Genomic DNA, 17,860 nt, shown 5'->3' on the forward strand with positions numbered 1-17,860 from the left:
CTATAAAGGGATAGTTCACCCAAAAATGAAACTTCACTCGTTATCTACTCACCACTATGCCGATGGAGGGGTGGGTGAAATGTTTGAGTCCACAAAACACTTTTGGAGTTTCAGGGGTAAACAATGTTGCAGCCAAATCCAATACAATCTAAGTAAATGGCGACCACTTCTTCAAACGCAAAAAAACTACAGTAAAATAAAATGCCTCCATAGTGCTTCTGTGGTGTCATCCAATTGTCCATCAGTCCCGACATTCAAACCTCAACTCGAAAAAGCGTCATTAACACCCTGTTTTAGCCTAAATGTCCGCTGTGATCCATGGTTTACCTGTAAAATTATTAAACGAGCAAATACAGTAGGTTTGTAAAATATGCCACTTATCTGTTTAGAAATAATAATACATCTTCAGCAGCTACAGTAGCATTATGGTAATTAGTTATTAAGTTGGCCAATATGACTCTTATAACAAATACTCAGTTAAGTAGTGTGTCGTCAGTGTAAGTGAGTCTAACAGTCAACTTGACCTTTTTAAGGTAAAAACAGATAGAAATTAGAGGATACCAAGGTAAAAGCGAGATCTCTCTCATATGCCATGGCTGGCAGAAATGGTCTCACATATTCCGGTCCACCATAGGTTTGCCACGGTCTATCTAACACAAGTTCAGGCACAGATGGATGACAAAACTCATAACCAGCCACGCTATCTGTTTTCATCTTTTTATAGACATAAAACCGATTTTAACCTGCCAACATTACTAGTTATCAATACTTAGTCCAACCACGCAGTTATACAGTGAAAGCATCTCCTCCGAGTCTCATCCCAGACTAACAAAGTCTCCTCACGTCTCCAGAGGAGAGTTTATCGACATGGTTGATGAGGATTTGGTGTTAAAAGATGGTAAAAACATTCTGGATGATTTAAAGGTCAACCGCCTCATTGACAGACCCAGTGGTGCAGAACGCGGAACACTCTGAACACTACGATGAGGCAACAGCACGAAGCTTCTTAGATATTTTAATGAGAAGTGGACTGCCACACACGGGGGAATTAACACTGTACACAACTTAAAGAGTGAGGTTGCTTCGAGTAAAATTTATATATTTAATGTCTTGCTCTTATAGACACTGAGCCAACACACGTCTTTTCTAGTGAAATGGTTAAATGTCCGGCGTTGTCACAAGTTTATTACCCGATAGTAAAATTCCCACACCACAGCATCTTCTAACCCCGATGATGAATTGACTCACACTGCATAATTTCTATGAGATACCCCCGTTGGAAACACTGTTATCAGATGCCCTGGTCCACCTCACTATCCTGAGATAGACTCGTGTCTCTTGACTAAATAACACCAGCTCGGTGCTTCATGTTTATAAAATGTATGAAACCAATGGTGTAGTAAGTAGCTGACAACCCCCCCCCATGCTCCCCAAACCGCCAGTTTTGGTCACTCACCTAGAAAAAGAGCCGTGACCTCCTTTCCCCTCCCTTGCACTCCTCTCTTTTTTCTCTCTCCACTACGGCAAACACAATAGTTAACGGACATAAATATTTATGGGATCAAGCTGCGTCTGGATTTTTGCCAGGGTACCCTATGAATTTTTCATCCACGGCAAAACTGCAGAAGTGCGTTGGGAGCTGTTCCGGCATCTGTGTGAACGTAATGTCAGGAGGTGCGGTGGGCCAATGTCGCAGATGCAGTGATAACTCCAGTGATACGCACGCTGCAGTGCTGTGGCGGGAAACGCGTGTCGGAGGATTGAATTGCACAGAAGGTTACGGTGAAGAGGGTAATACTCTGCACTGTGTAGTCTATATTCCCCTGTGTTTCGACAGTGTGGTGCTCAGATAACGAGATTCAGAGTGTGAAACGTAGGGTTGAACAGATAATATTTGATTTCCCTACAATTTGTGCACGTTTTACAGACATTCCCTCCGCGCTGCCCCCCACCATCTCAGCATCAGAGGTCACAGGTCACACCACAGGGTGAGAGGTTACGCAGGTAGAAATGAGACATCATTGGGCGCAGCTGCACAATCGGTCGATGTCTCTGAAAGCAGAGGGGTCAGCAGAGGTCCGGTTTCATGACAGAGGTTACAACCGCACCTCACTTGTGGTTGTGTAGGAAATCTGTGAGTGTGTGTGTGTGAGTGTGTGTGTGTGTGTGTGTGTCCTGTTTACAAGGGGTCAGGCTCATTTGTAAGCTGTCAAACAGAGATGCTCGGACAGAGATCAAGAGGGGCTCACGGGGGCTAGTACTGCTCTCCGGGGGAAATAGGATTCTGTTTGATGTTCCGAATGTGTGGGAGGGAGCGATGGTGGGTGGCAGGGAAGGGAGGATGGGTGAGGGTGAGAAGAGCTGGGGGTACACGGAGCGAGACGTAACGACAGAAAGAAAACCGTAAAGACCGGATGATGTTGATTTGAAATAAGGGGGTGAAAATGCGTAACAAAGCAAGGGAGTGTGATTAAAGGGTTGGGAAATAAATGGAAAAACTAGGATAACACAAGCTGGACTAATGGCTGTCAAGAAAATAGAACCACTAAGTAAAGCAGAGGTGAGAGGAGAGCAGAGAAGAGAGACGCTTTTCTGCTGCTAATGCCCATCTGAGTGTTAATGAATGCTCTTGTATGCAGAGACAGGCCAAAGGCTCATTATCTACAAGGATCTAGAATCTAAACTGGGTGAGTGGACAGCAAAGGATTTGATATAAAGAAAATCTGAGATAGTCGACAGTGGAAAAGACTTGTAGATCGAGACCCCTGGTTCCACTGTTTGAGGATTTTAGAGATAACAAAATGTATATGCAAATATGTACATGCAGTATTGTTTTAGTTTTTATCTGTAAGCTATTGAGAGGTTGAGGGATAATTACTACAGTATAAACAGTGTGGCACTATCCAATGATGGTCAATTTTATGTTGGACAGTATATTTTTTATGATGCATAGATTAGTTGATCAGCACTTATCAGGAGCCCCCATGGATCATCATTAAACTCTTGCATCTCAACCATCGGTCCAAATGATTTACAACCGTGGCTAAATAACTGGTTCTTTAATAAAATCTTGAAAAATACAAGCTTGGGCACGGAACATTTTTTACCTCGAATTCTGCGAGACACATCTGATCACCAAACCTCAACGTTCTTAGAAGTTACGTGGCGATAACTTCAGTGGCCATAACATAAACATTCACTGTTATTGAATCCGTTATTAAACACACTGATGTCCAATTTGTGTAAGTTTTGGGGTCCTTTCTGTGCAAAAGTTTGGAAACCACTGACCTACGCCAATGTACAAGTAGGCAGAAGAACCAGGAGAACCAACAGCTGAAGGTAGAGAACAGCACAGGAGACATCAAGGGAGAGAAGGACTGAAATGAACCAAAGTGAACAGATGAACTCACGCAGAGGAGTGGGAGCTCAGAGACTCTTTACTCATGGGAGGCAGGGATACGTCAACACGGGTGAAACACAGGACAGTTGTAGACAACCATGAGGAAAGACGTTTCGGAATGAAACAGGAGACCTAAGAAGAACTCAAACACAATCCAAAATATAGAAAAATCCGAGAGTCCAAATCCTGTGTGCATATCATAAATCAAAAGTCCAAACACAAACAGGTCACAGCAAGGGTCACCGAAAACAGAAGAAAACAAAAAATGGAACCAGTGACCCCCTTTCTCTCTGTGAGGGCTGCGTTGGAAACATAATCAGTGATGTTTTTAGTCATTATTTCTACAATGTTAGTGGCTCTACTTCATTTAGAGGCTGTCACATTTTATGGAGCAGCAAGAGCAGAACAAAACCCAGGTCAATTTTAGTTAAGCATGAAGGTTTAAAAACATTAGCAGGTAGCTGAGATGTGGTCTTTGCACAGCGTTTAAGGGTTTGTAAAGAAACTACAGCAGCTTTCATTTGGATTTAGTCATTAACAACTACTTAAGATAAGACAATTCTTTATAAGGCCCACAACAGGACATTTAGCAGCATGAGGGCAGTCAAAGGAAGGAACGACCCGCTTTACCTATGAATCATAAAGAACATAAGGAACATATTTTCAACATACTATGGTACCTCGATCAAATATTTAACACAATTGTGTTTTGGCATCACATCATGAGTACACAGACAGAAACCCGTGGGAATGAAGGCTCTTATACACCATCTGGCTGATGTAGCTCCTGAAAGCCGTTATTCACGAGACGATAAAAACATCGAACGAGAACGTGATCAATTGCTGCAATTTCTTGGTGAGATTTTATAGAATTCGTCTTCGACCAGAAGTACACTTTATAGAACTGTAAATTCCATACAGCCGCCAGATATCGTAGCGATGTCTTTTTATTTCTCACTGGTAGCTGCAAGGGTGCGACTCTGCCCATCATCATTTTGTAATTACATTTCGACACTTGGAGCAGAGATGGAACGAGAGCTATAGATTCACACAGAGAGACGTGAAGAAGGGGGAGTGTCTCTGGCCAGCCTCTCTGTCCATAATAGCCCATAACGTCTCTCCATGTTTCTGTTCATCATCCCTTCTGTCAGCACTCCCCACATCAAACTTTCTTACTTTCTGTATCCATCTCTCAGTCCCTGTCTGAATCCCATTCCATCTCATTCTCACCTCTCAAACTCTCACCCTCCACGATCCATCTCCTCCTCCGCCCCCCATCCATCCTATTCTACTTCTGTTGGCATGACTGATTGCTGGAACTGGGCCGCTCCTCTGCCGCGCTGCCTGCAAAGTATATCCCGCGCTACCACAACTATGCGTCGCGTATACCCAGCCCCTACTCGCATTGATTACCCCACAAAGCTGGGAGATAATCAGTGGGCGTGACCAGAGTTTTGAAACATGATGGGCCCTCGCTTGTGTTTAAATGAAGCCGATCTCGCCGCTTTTTAATCAGAGGCGCGGAGGATGCTTAATCAAGCAGTATTTTGATGGATTCGCGGAATGGGGAACCCATTCATCAAGTCAATTACACATTAATCATGAGCTCACCCGCAGATTTGGGAGTGAGACGCGAGGAGGGGCTCCACTTTGTTCTTGGGATGAATAGCGAGCGGCATTATGTAAAACCCTCTTATCCACGAGCCTGTGAGTTATTGTACAATAAAACACAGTCTGTTGAAGGGTGTTGATCAGCCAACCATTTGTGTGCTTTACAAAGACAGATTCTTGAAGTGGCTCCATTTGCTCAATGCCCAGTAAATTTCGCTGAGCCCATATTAGTCTACATCAAAAGGTCCGTCCGCGCTGCTGTAATGAGTAAAAGAAAAAAGCCATTGATTGCATTGTCTGTACAGTAATGCAGAACACAGTACATGAGATTGGATGTAAATTAAACCCCGTTCACTGCCAAGTGTAGACACATTGTGATTGATATCTAAATATTGATTATCCTATTCCCTATGTGGGCTGCATGGACCATTGAATTTGCATAACGTCCAGGGGCAGTTAGGTCACAGCAGGTGAAGTACTCCCACAAACCTCCCATCAATAAATCACGCAGACTGACAAGCTCTGTAGTTGTCAGGAAATCAAGGATGAAATATGAGTTATGCAAACTGTGGCAGGGGTGTGATACTGTGTGTGTGTGTGTGTGTGTGTGTGTGTGTGTGTGTGTGTGTGTGTGTGTGTGTGTGTGTGTGTGTGTGTGTGTGTGTGTGTGTGTGTGTGTGTGTGTGTGTGTGTGTGTGTGTGTGTGTGTGTGTGTGTTGAAACAATGTTAGTTGGCTCTGAACCTAACGCATGTTGGCACCAGCTGGGGTGGATAACTGAGGAATCCAGGGAGCGAAGCAGAAAGCCGTGGTACGGTTTGTCTGTAAATTATGTACATCACTTCCTATACGCTCCACATCTGCCAAAGAAGTGGACTGAAAGAAATGGCTTGTGCATATTTATAAAGGAGTCGCATAGATTTATTCTTTCTTAATACGGTAGAAGAAAAGTTTAGCTACTAAACTTTCTTCAAAAGGGACGGATCAAAGAAGTCACAGTATATTTTTGACTTAGTTCCTGTCAAAAAGTATTTGTATTTTTGGAATCTGTACATAGTTATGTGTTTCAATGCACCTACTGTTTATTAAAATGAAAAAAAGATCGGATTTGATTTAAATGAACTCAAATCAAGTCTTGTTTTTCAGTCAGGATGATTACCTCCAAGTCGGAGACCATGGTTCTCTGATGGAAAAGTGTGGATTTCTCTCTGTGGGTTGGGGTTGAGTTGCTGCCCCAAGTGAAGGAGTTCAAGTATCTCAGGTTGTTGCTCACCAGTGAGAGGAAGATGGAGCGGGAGATGGACAGGCGGGTTGGTGCAGTGTCCAGACTGTTGTGGTGAAGAAGGAGCAGAGGGACAATATATTCCATCTGGCCTAAGGGTCCACAAAGAAGAGCTAGAAATCCTGGCTGGGGAGAGGGATGTCCTGAATATCCTACTTAGCCGGCTACCTCCGCAACCCCATCTCAAATAAGTGAAAGACAATGGACAGGTGGATCAAATTGAGTTTAGGTTAAAAAGGCATCTACATATTTGTTGTGCATGATGAATCATTTCCTCCATGAACTAAAAAATAGAAGAATAAAGTGAGTGATACACAGAACTGGGTAAAATGTGGACAGTCCACAAAGAGGAAGAATCTTTCCTTCATCTTATGACTAATCCATCTGCAGGCAACTCCCACATCGATACCCACATCACCTTCCTAGACTGGTTCTGACATTTGTGGTTCCAATTATAGTGTTTTACATTTAAAGTTTGACATTTCCTCCATTGAAGGATCTCATTTGACACCGAATTAGCCTCTGATCAGTGTGTGGTCCGTTACGTGTGGATACAAGCTGTGCTTCTCATTGTTTGAGCGCTGTACTCATTATAGAAAATTCACAGATTTCCAGGTCTATCTTGATACAATATCATCATAAGTATATTTAATCCCTGTGAGATCATTCCTATGTCCAATCCTTCTGTTTAGTCCGATTTAATTGGATGAAACTGGGTATCTAAGTTGGAGTCTCTTTAGTGCAACACAGAATCACTGTTACTATTCGCAGCTCAGCAAGGAAACACTGAGCAAAGGTGAAATGGTAATTTTGTACTGAAGGAGGTGGAACTTTCAGACCCTTGCTTTTCCTAACTCAGTTTGCTGACTCGTTATACTTGCAGTACAATACACACTGTGTCTCAACATGAACTATAGAGTGTGAGTTTTACACAGGAAGGGGACAGAGAGTAACTTCCCGCAGCCAAGAGAAACAATAACTCCAACCAAAACCTGTTTCAATGGGCGGGCGAGTATTGCTCGAAAAATATGTGGACCTCTTCTTCCTTTTTCACCGCTGCACATATTTTAATATATCAAAAAAAGGACACATTTTTATGATTTTTTAAATATATTTATTCATTCCTTTGTGAACATTTGTATACTATTTTACATGTATTTATAATATTTCATTATATTGTTTAGCTTCTCACTTATTGCTGTGGTATTTTAGGCTCTTGTCTTTACGCTTCTCATTGAAAGATAGTAGTTGTTTCTTAATTTGCTTTATCTATTCACCAAAAAGCAAATTCCTTGAATGTTGAAAATGTACAAAAAGAGCCTGTGGGCCACAGAATAAGGGACAAGAAAAGCATTCATGTTTTCTTCCTGCTGTTTATAAAGTTTTTTACATCGGGTTCCATTCACAGATCCCGTTCCTCTGAGACCGTGAGAGGGAGCTAGCATTGCGGCAGGTGCGAGTCCTCAGCTCCTTTTATAAATCCCAATTAACTGGAAAATTAGCTGCTCGTGAGCGAGCTTAATTTACAGCAAGAGGACGGAATAAATGAATAATTAGAATAATGAGTAAAATAAAAAGCCAAGTCAATGACTTCTCAAGGGCGCAGTAGAGATCTCGGCGCCCACCAGTATTTAGAGACTAATGGCCCAGTTTGGGGCTCATCAGGTTGCTGTCGGGGGGTAGGACAATGCTCTTTTTATTGCCGGGTTGTGTCTGTGATAATCCTGAATATTGCCGGCCTCCTCCGATTGATGGAACATTTTCACCCCACTTGATTACAGAAACAAATGGTGCATACCACCACACTGCAGGACTGTTTGCTGTGCTGCAGATTTGTGCATGTGGAGCACACATGAACGCAGAGGGGGGAACCAAACGTGTCTAAAATGCTTCTTAATGGACTAACTTGCTAGCAGACAGGTCGGGCGAACCGCGTGTGTCAGACCCACTCGCATCACAGGCGATTAGCACGGAGATGGAGCATTATTATTTCAAAATGCGGGAAGACCAATTCATCACCCGTAGGTGCCCCTAATTTCACATGAGTGAGTCAATCATGGCGGTTACGTTTTGGGGAAGTGGACGCTGCTGCAAGTTGTTTTTTTTTTTACAGCTGCCTCTTCACCTGCAGTGTGACGGGACCTAATGTAGTCAATGCAATGTTTACCCTTTAAAAAACACGGTGCTGTCACCTGTCCCCTGTGTGTTTACTCACGTCGACAGAGTTGCTCTTTGAGAATGTGCACAGTATTTTAACTGAATTGAATATGACATTTATTAAATATAACAGTTCTGCCTCTTTTTTTTAGAGCAAGTAGATACATGAAACATGGCAACACCTATAATGAGGAATGATACTGTATTTAAAAAGAAGCATGGGATCAAAGTCAGGTATCTTTGATAATTTTATTTTTATTAAATGTTATAATTGTTTTATTGTTGTTGGGTCCTCTTGTAAAGCACCTTGTAACTCTGTTTACAAGTATTGCTTTAGAAATACAGAATTTGTTAACATTAACAAAAGAACAAAATCATAATTATTGTTTTTGTTGTTTGGAATTGTTTACCCTGCGATAATAAGACATTTATTATGTTTTAATGATTTTTTTTCTCCACATGGCAGCAAGTCAAAGTAAAATAATTAAGCTTACAATGTGTTGTTTTTGCAGCATTTAATATAATTGCAAGAAAAACTGTTATAATTTGATCAAGTGGTCTCAAATCGCTTTCATCGCTGAATGATCAGAATGTCTTCTGATCATTGTCCTGGCGTTTTGGTCTCCTGCCGGGTCAGACTCTGTCCAACTGTAGCTGGGAGCTTTCAACCTCCCCTAGATTTTTAAGCCATGAATGGTTGAGTGTTGTTGGCCAACCTTGGCCAACACATATCTCTCCCAGAACCCCCTTCTCCTCTGGCAGTCCCCAAGACCATATTTCTCCTGTCAGTTCACGTCCAGACCCGGAGTAAGCCAGCTGGCCTTTCTCAATCACTGTCCCCAGCCAGAAAGCCATAGGGCTCTCTATCTGCTGTGGCAGCTTCAGCCAGGAAAAGTCACACTTGTCTCCCCCTGTGCCAAAGTAGCGACGAGCCATATGCACATTAAGTTCCTGATGAATGGCAGAGCTACAATAGATTGCACCAAACAAAAGAGCAGCACACTAAGCTGTCATTTCCAGATTTAATGCAACGCTTTCAAAGTGGAACTCTATAGGGTCTGATCAATCTTGAGCAGTGAAAACGTATTGGCTTACAACAAAAGTGCTAATGGCTCAGTTCTCGGCCTCACTCGGGAAGGTGTGTCCGTCTCCTTCCACTCACTCTGCTTCACTTTTCACATATAGATCCTTTCTACAATATCCACTGCTGTGATAGGTGACGGGTGATGACAAAATTATTTCCAGGTCCAAGAACCATAGATCAAAACTCTGGGATCAAATTTAATCAAATTTTCAAACCATTGAGTCGACAATTGCAGCATGAGCAGGTACATCAGAGATAAAAAGGTTTTCTTCTCAGATTTGGTTCTGTGGGTGTTTAGAACCCAATTACAAACGCCGGTGGCACAGCGGTGACGGTACATCAGTGTCTGCTTGTCCAAGGGCAGGTACACACACTTTTGTGGTCACTGAACGTGTAGTTTGTGTGAATATCAACAGTCGTCAATCACTAACTCCGCCTTTCATTCTTTTAATTAAAGCACATTCTTCTTTTTCGATTTTATTCATGTAAAAGCACGAGCCATTCTTCTCCTGGATAAACCAGCGAGCCTGAGAAGAGGAACCTGGTCCCGGGACCTGACTTTGAATAATGTTCCTCCATAGCTGCATATGGAGAAGACTGGTCAGAGCCGTAGTGCAGGTTTCTATCTGACCAGCCAGATGAGACACACTAGTTTCCTCAGTCGCTGAACTGCAGCCAGAAGAAAAATGTGTATCTTTCTGCAGCGAGAGACACGATCACAGCGTATTATCTCTATTATGATGTCCTGCCTGTGTGGGACTGCTGTTATATCAGATTTGTTATCATCTAATGAACCTTTCAACCAAATTATTAAATATTTTAATTCCTGTATGTTTAAATATGATTTGAGTGGATATAATTGCACGACCGATATTATTCACAAGGCTTTGTTTTCCAAATGTGTAATTTCTGAATAGTAGTGGTTTGGCAAAAAAAAAAAAAGTGGTATTTATTTCATTAAACTGATTTAGTTCCATTGAAATTGAAGCCAAGTCGTCACAGGCGGTCACAGTACAGCACTGGGACTGGCAGACAGCTCCAGCCCAAACAAAGTAACCCTGCTGAGAGGCTTTCCAGTTGGAGAGGTTGTATTGTCCACCGTGTCGTCTACAGTAAGATACGCCAACCGGCTGCTGGTTGCACCTAGATACACTGCTCAAAAAAATTAAGGGAACACTCAAATTACACAGTCTCAATAAACAAAATAATCAGGTTGAAATTTAATTAAAAAAAAGTAATTAGGGACATATGTTGTGTTATCCATTAAGAGCAATATATCACAAGAACGGGCAATGGAATCCAAAATTAACCCACTGACGGCTGGATTCAATATCACATCAAAATCGAAGTGAAACTTTGAAGTCTCATTAAGCTACCATTAATAAGGATGGCACAAGCAAAATGCAAAACAAGAAAAAAAAAAAATCAGCCCACCATTAACCACCTGCAACACCAATCCCTTTATGGGGTTGTCTTGCTGTTTCCTCCCCTGTCTGTGAAATTGATTCACAATCGCTTACGCTGCCTAATGGAAAGTTTGCTGTCCGAGAAGTTTAATTTAATTAGTGTTGAACAGTAGATGATTAAGTGTTCACTTAATTCTTTTTGGAGCAGTGTTTTTACCATATATAAATGTGATCGTATTAGTCTTCTTGGCAGATAAATATTCTCAAAATGCAAAGAAAAGCTCGTCACATTAGGCTGTGAGAAGTTTTTTCCAGTATTTTCTTACATTTTATTTAAAAAATAAATGAATGCCGTCAGTGTAATGACGTCAGTGTAAGAATATAACTCTAAAACTTTGCAGAAAATAAATCAGAATTCACCAAAATATCACCGGTGAACAGTTTTTTTTGGTTTGTTGGTTGCAAAAATGTGAAGAATAATCATTTTCATTTAAATCCGGCTGGATACACGAGAACAATACTTTTGATTATCGTCCTATATGACACAGCCAACGGGCCACAGTGAAACCAGCATGTGCAGCTGTAAAAGAATCCCTGTCTCTCTCTCCCAGTCCTCATCTCCCTTTAAATCATACACAATCAGCAGCTACCTTCCAATAACCACATGCGAGCCGAGTGTCACCATCTCCCATTAATCGTCAAGTCATGACAGATTACTTTAGCTGTGTCATTGTTCACATGAGCGCCTGGCGTGCTTTAACTAGTGGCAGTGCAGGGTTCCTCGCAGATGTAACTGTTTGGAAGTGTCCTGCGGGTTTCAAATGCCAGGGTGGATTAATCCACCTCCCGCCATGACAGCCACCCGCTGTTTAGATCCACAGCCTGAAAGCTGTCCTGGCTGGCTTTGATATGAGAGGGCTGGTCAGGCTGAGGCTGACGAGAGGCAGAAAGGAGGGAAGAAAAAGAAATGGAGAGGATGACTGCTTTCTATAACCAAGGACAAAGTCCAGATTGGAGGGGCGTGTGTATGATTGACGGCGCTTTGCTTTTGATTAGCCAGGGGAGAAATGGGATGGGACAAGCCTGTGCGTGCGTGCGTGCGTGCGTGCGTGCGTGCGTGCGTGCGTGCGTGCGTGCGTGTGTGTATCCAGGAGACAGTCCCCATGGAGACAGCTCAACTAAGCATTCAGTCAAGAGAGGGAAAATGAGCGCAGAGGGCAGTGTGTGTGTATGTGTGTGCACGTGCACGCATGTGTGTGCACGTGCACGCATGTGTGTGCACGTGTGACTATGCTGTGCACAAGTCCATGACAGTGATGTGATGAGACTGATGACCAGTGTTTGATCCTTTGGTCCAGTACTGTAGTGGAAACACACACACACACACACACACACACACACACACACACACACACACACACACACACACACACACACACACGGATGTATGTCACAGCTGACACAGTAAGAAAAGCTCCGGTGTAAATGGTACAATGAATTATGGCTGAATTCCATGTAGCTGCTTCATTTCCAGGGCCCTGGTGTGGTGCATGTTGGCTCAGAGTTAGTCTAACAGAGCCATTGGTAATTTATCAGGTTATCAGTGTGGTTATCTTCCCACAGCATGTCAGAGGCCTATAGCTACAGTAAAGAATGTGAACTGTACATACAGAGTGGTGCTCATCTTGCTCCTGATTCCATTAGTTCTCATTTTGCATCATGAATCCTTTACAGACCAATTACTCAAGCTCAACCACTTTGAATCCAATTTAACAACCTGCACAAACCACTGAAGGTGTCACGCAACTCTGGCCACAACGTAGAGATACTGACTCCTATTTAAATTACACTAAGTTGCTCTGATTTCCTTTTCCATTGCACTGCAACTGGAATGTCACAAAAGTTTATCTCTATCCCCAAGTTAACTCGTATGATGAAAGAGGCCTGGGTCTCTGTCACCACTTCCCCTTAGCATACTCACTGTGTAGAGATCTCCTCCTAATGTGGTTCTAATGTGAGAGATGGGGAACGAACACATGTGAGGCTGCAGCAGCGTGTTTCCATGAACAGTGTTTCCTTGCTGAGCTGCAGTGGGTGTGGTGTAACATAAAGTGGGAGTTTTCAAATCACTTGTGGTTTGGGTCCAATATCTTGATATGCCACGCCAAAGTGAAAAATTGTCTGGTCATATTGGCGATGTGCTGAAAAAAATAAATACCAAACATTTGCGAGATAAATTGTTTTAATGTGGTATTCAGGGATGCATTGGCGGTGTAATTTAGCTCATTTTAGTGTTGCTATAATTATAATGAATGTATTACTAATGGTGCACCTGTTATGTCCCTGCTGCTGTGTCCTGCCTCATCAGTGGCCACAGTGACTGCACCTCTCCACCACCTTTAATCATCTCGTGCCGACATGTTTTCTACTTTTTAATTCTTATTTTATCTGCACCACCCATTTCTTTTTTTTATCTGCCTTCTTTCTTTTTGCCAAAAAAGGCTCTGAGCCGTCCCTGTTACCACACAACCCTGATGGAAAGTAAACTCCCTCTGATCAGCGCCATCGAGCCAAGGATCTGTCCAAATAGGGAGATTTGACTCATAACTCCCACCCTCAATATTGACAGTAATAGATTGGCCCGGTCTGACAGAAGCAGACAGTGTCGTGCTGCTGCTGCAGTGGCAGGTGGGCCAGTCCATGCCATGGCCCTGGAACAAACTGTAACTGACATCAGAAATTGACCACCAGCGTTTGGCCTGGAATGGCCCCTCCAATCTGGACTCTTTCTGACTCTCCCAGCAGCCAGTGTGCCCCTGGTCGTTTATGAAAGCAAAAATAAAAGTGGCCAAATAAGCTGACTACTGCAAATGCTGAAACCTCAAATAAGCTTTGGTTGAGGGATCTTTTTCTTATATAAGCTTCAGTATAATGACCAAGCACTCTTTCAATATATGCATTGCTTTGTAAGTATGTGGATGGATTTGAGGGGAACAAACTCTGTAGTGAAAGCTGTGATTTAATCGCATTGATGTGAATGAAATCCCCACTTTCAATAACAAATTAGTTCCTATAAAACTATCTAGCTCTTCCCCCAAACCAAACCGTAGCTCTCTTTCCCAAAAGGCTGAAAACAAACAATATCGTCATCGATTATCTGCAAACATCTTGTACAGCCTCATGGAAGAAGCCCAAAAGTCAATATTTATCTTATTATTTTCTTTCACGGATGCAATCAAATGAATAAATTGCCTTGCTCACTGATTCAGTCCATCATCACTTTGAAAAGAGCAATCCCCTCATCAGTGCTATTATACTGTCGACACGCGATGGACAGGTTAAAGAAAATCAATGCAGCACAACGAGACATTACCGTTTTTTTATTGCTCACATTCTTCTTCCTTGTGACTACGTTACCCTCAATGCAACAGCACAGCAACATGCAACAAAGGCTTCGTTCTATTTATGTCACATATTTCAGATAGTCCTCCCGATGACCTGCAAATAGGCTTTGATGTGTAAATCGCTGGAGTTCCTCTTTTAGCATCACCAGTGTTGTGAAACTTCCCCGGGTCCCTTTTTGAGGGATGATGACTGCATGTAGCTTCACAGACAGAAGATTTAAATTAGTGCTGAAACGATGACTTGACTATTCCATTGCTAAATATTCAGCTGCTCTGCTAGAGTTCTGATTTATATCATCATTATATTATTATTATACATTTAATAGCTTTGGCTTTTGTTGGGTACAACAAGCAACCTGAGAAACAGATTTTATATATTTGTATTATTATTATTAGTAGTAGTTGTAGTTTGAATGTTATTTTTATCCCTTTTGATAAAATTAAATAGAGCATTTTATGGGTTTGACTGTGGGGGCAAAATGGCTCAATAGCGCCCCCTACAACACTTAACAAAACAGCCCCTGAGTTATGTTTCACCTACATGAATGAATTTGGCAGAGTCTAGAGAATTGATCACATCGACCTGGGTCAGTCAGAGATCCCTGTGTTAGGCTAAAATGCAAAACGTTTCAGGTTTCTTTCAGTGGCGCGTCCATGACGAATGAAAAAAGGAAGATATACATTTATACATGATTTAATGCGCCCTGAATTTCATGACTGATTCCCATGTGCTACAGGTCCGTCAGTCTACAACCTCAAACCTTCATTAAGTTGTGCAGAATACGAGATATCAAAGAGCCGCAGCACATGACACTGGGTCATGAAAAATGGTAGAACGACTTGAAGAAAAAATAATCTGTTGGCTCCGTGTCAGCCACACGTGTACAAAGCATTTCATTGTAACAATCAATATCTACATATCAGAATACAGCGATCAGTGAAGCCTAATGAGCCGTTTGATGCTTTATAAATGATACAACAGCGGAACAAAAATCTCAATTAAATTCAAATTTGTGCTACAGAAGAATGGTCGCATGTATTATTTAGTCTTAAACTGTATTATTAATGCAGGTTAATGAAAGAAAATGGCCAGAGTACATTTTAAATCTACATTAAATGAGTGTCTGCAGTGGTGTTCAATTTCATACAAGTCATCAGGGCAGCTGCCTTGTGTTCACAGCGTAATAACACAGGCCTTTAAATAGAGCAGCACTGATTTGAATTGAGTTTTTTTAAATAAGGTCAAAGAATATTTTTTATATTGTGACTCAGCAAATGGCTGGTGTTCATTATGCATGTCACACTGTGTGATTGATACTGAATGATAAGCTGGACCATTTTCGGCAGCACGGTTTATGAACAGCTCATTTTGACCCGACTTTCTGCATTGGCAGAGGAAGTTCAAGAAGAAATTAATTATATTGTATGTCTCATTTTCTAATAGAGGCAATGAAAGAACAACTGTGATCAAAACGGTGACGTTACACAAAAGCTAAAAACTGACTCGGAGACCATCTCCTGGTAACACATCCCCATCAGGGCCCATATAGCACATTTAACAGCCATTTGGCAAAGTTCCAATGTATCAGCAACTTAAAGAGAAAAACAATAGGGGGCTGCAGGTAGCCAATTAAAAGCAAAGAGGGCATTTGAATAAAGGTTTCAGACAAAGTGCTGTGTCATCAATTTTAACCCTTTATGGCCATTTCAAAGTTGCACGTAATATATATAGGGGTAGTTAATTATGTGCTGCATAAGAATAGTACAAACACACACACACGCACATATAGAGCATACTAAATAGAATCAAGCAGCTTATGACACAATTGATAAAAGGAAATTGAAGTACAGTTTTGAGTAGTTATGTAATACTTCATATTGCACTCTATTTCAGAAGAAAGTAATACTTACATAGTGCAAAAACCCTTCCACCACATATTCAAATAATTACTTTAATTAATAATTGGTTAAAATCCATTTTAAACAAGACAGAACTGAAATGTACTCCTGAATGACTAAAAAAATTAGCTAGTAAAATGATATAATCATAAATAATTCTTTTGAGAATCTAGACTGGCACTCAGAGAGTGAATATGAAGGCCCAACAGTCCCCTTATGAAATCACATTTGAGTTCACATTAAAGATCTACATTTTTACTAATATTTAAAAGAATGTTGAAAAACGACCTATTTCACAATGTTTCACAATGTTACACAATGAAAGCGAAAAAAAAAAACACTGTCTCTGCCCCCTGATGCCGATCCCATCCAAAATTGAATGGGCTCTTTCCTGACCCACACACCATCCTTCCACCGAGTTTTGTGGTAATCCGTCTCCTAGTTTTGGTGCAGCTGAAAACGTAACCTCCTTGGAGGTAATAAATAGTTCAAAGCTCCACTTTGAATGGCAACAACATTAAAAATGATGTCATGTCACTGATTTATAACACGATGACAGTGCAATTATAAAGAGGGAACGTTTGATTTAGTTTAGAATCTCGAGGTTTTGCCTGTGACAAAGCATCTAAGCCTGAGGAATCACTTCTTTCACTTTAGTAAAATGATACATGTGCACATCAATTTTGTGTTTTCTTTTACTGTCATTAATTTACATCTCCATGATGCTCTAAAACTTAGTGAACTAGGATACAACATGTTTTACAACTATTTGGCAAAAAAATTGGTCCATCAACAATCTCACGAAGGGAGGAGCCGTACCTACTTCCAGAATTGTTCAAATTTTTATAAGCCAAAAAAGAGATGAAGGGAGAAAGGAAAATAAATAATAGATCTTTTTTTTTTTTTGACGTGTTCATCAAAGGAACAATAGCCAATCAGCTTGGTAGTGAGGACAGGACACAAACACAGAGACAGAAAAATGTCATCAGATGCGTCTTTATAGGAAAATCAAAATCCATTTACCTTTACCCTGAGTACATTCTGTGTAAGGGTAAAAATCCCAGAGGAACTCATGCTAAAGTGTAGTTACAGGGTGTTTTGTGCAAAGTTAATTTTATACAGTGCATATGGCAAGTACAATTACTGTGTATTGGTGAGTATTGGCCCAGTTCTGCTCTGCTATCCAGGGTGTTTCCCTGCCTTCTGTTCCATGCATGCTGGCTTTGGCTCCAGTCCCCGCTGTGTTCCTGCACAGACATAAACGCGTAATAATGATAGAAGAATTGTGAGTCATTTTCCCCCACTCCTGCTTTACGACGACTGCAACAGACGCAAAACATGGAGACACAACTGTAGGGATTTGCATTAAACCAGGCGAGCTGTCACCAGTGAATACGGCCGTCAGCTCAGTTACAAGCCACACTTGTGGGGAAATATATTCAATATCCAGAAACTGTGGAGAATGCATTTTGTTGCAGGTTGGGTTTGTGACTTTTTTTTTAAAGGGAAGATACTCAGGGGAGCGGTCATGCCCGTTTGAGAGGGTGGCTTTTGAGAGAATGTCTTTGAGAGATGACCGGCGTTAGACACGTATTCCTTCACATTCTGCTCTGAAACC

Source organism: Hippoglossus stenolepis, chromosome 22 (assembly GCF_022539355.2).
Source record: "Hippoglossus stenolepis isolate QCI-W04-F060 chromosome 22, HSTE1.2, whole genome shotgun sequence".
Classification (NCBI taxonomy): Eukaryota; Metazoa; Chordata; class Actinopteri; order Pleuronectiformes; family Pleuronectidae; genus Hippoglossus; species Hippoglossus stenolepis.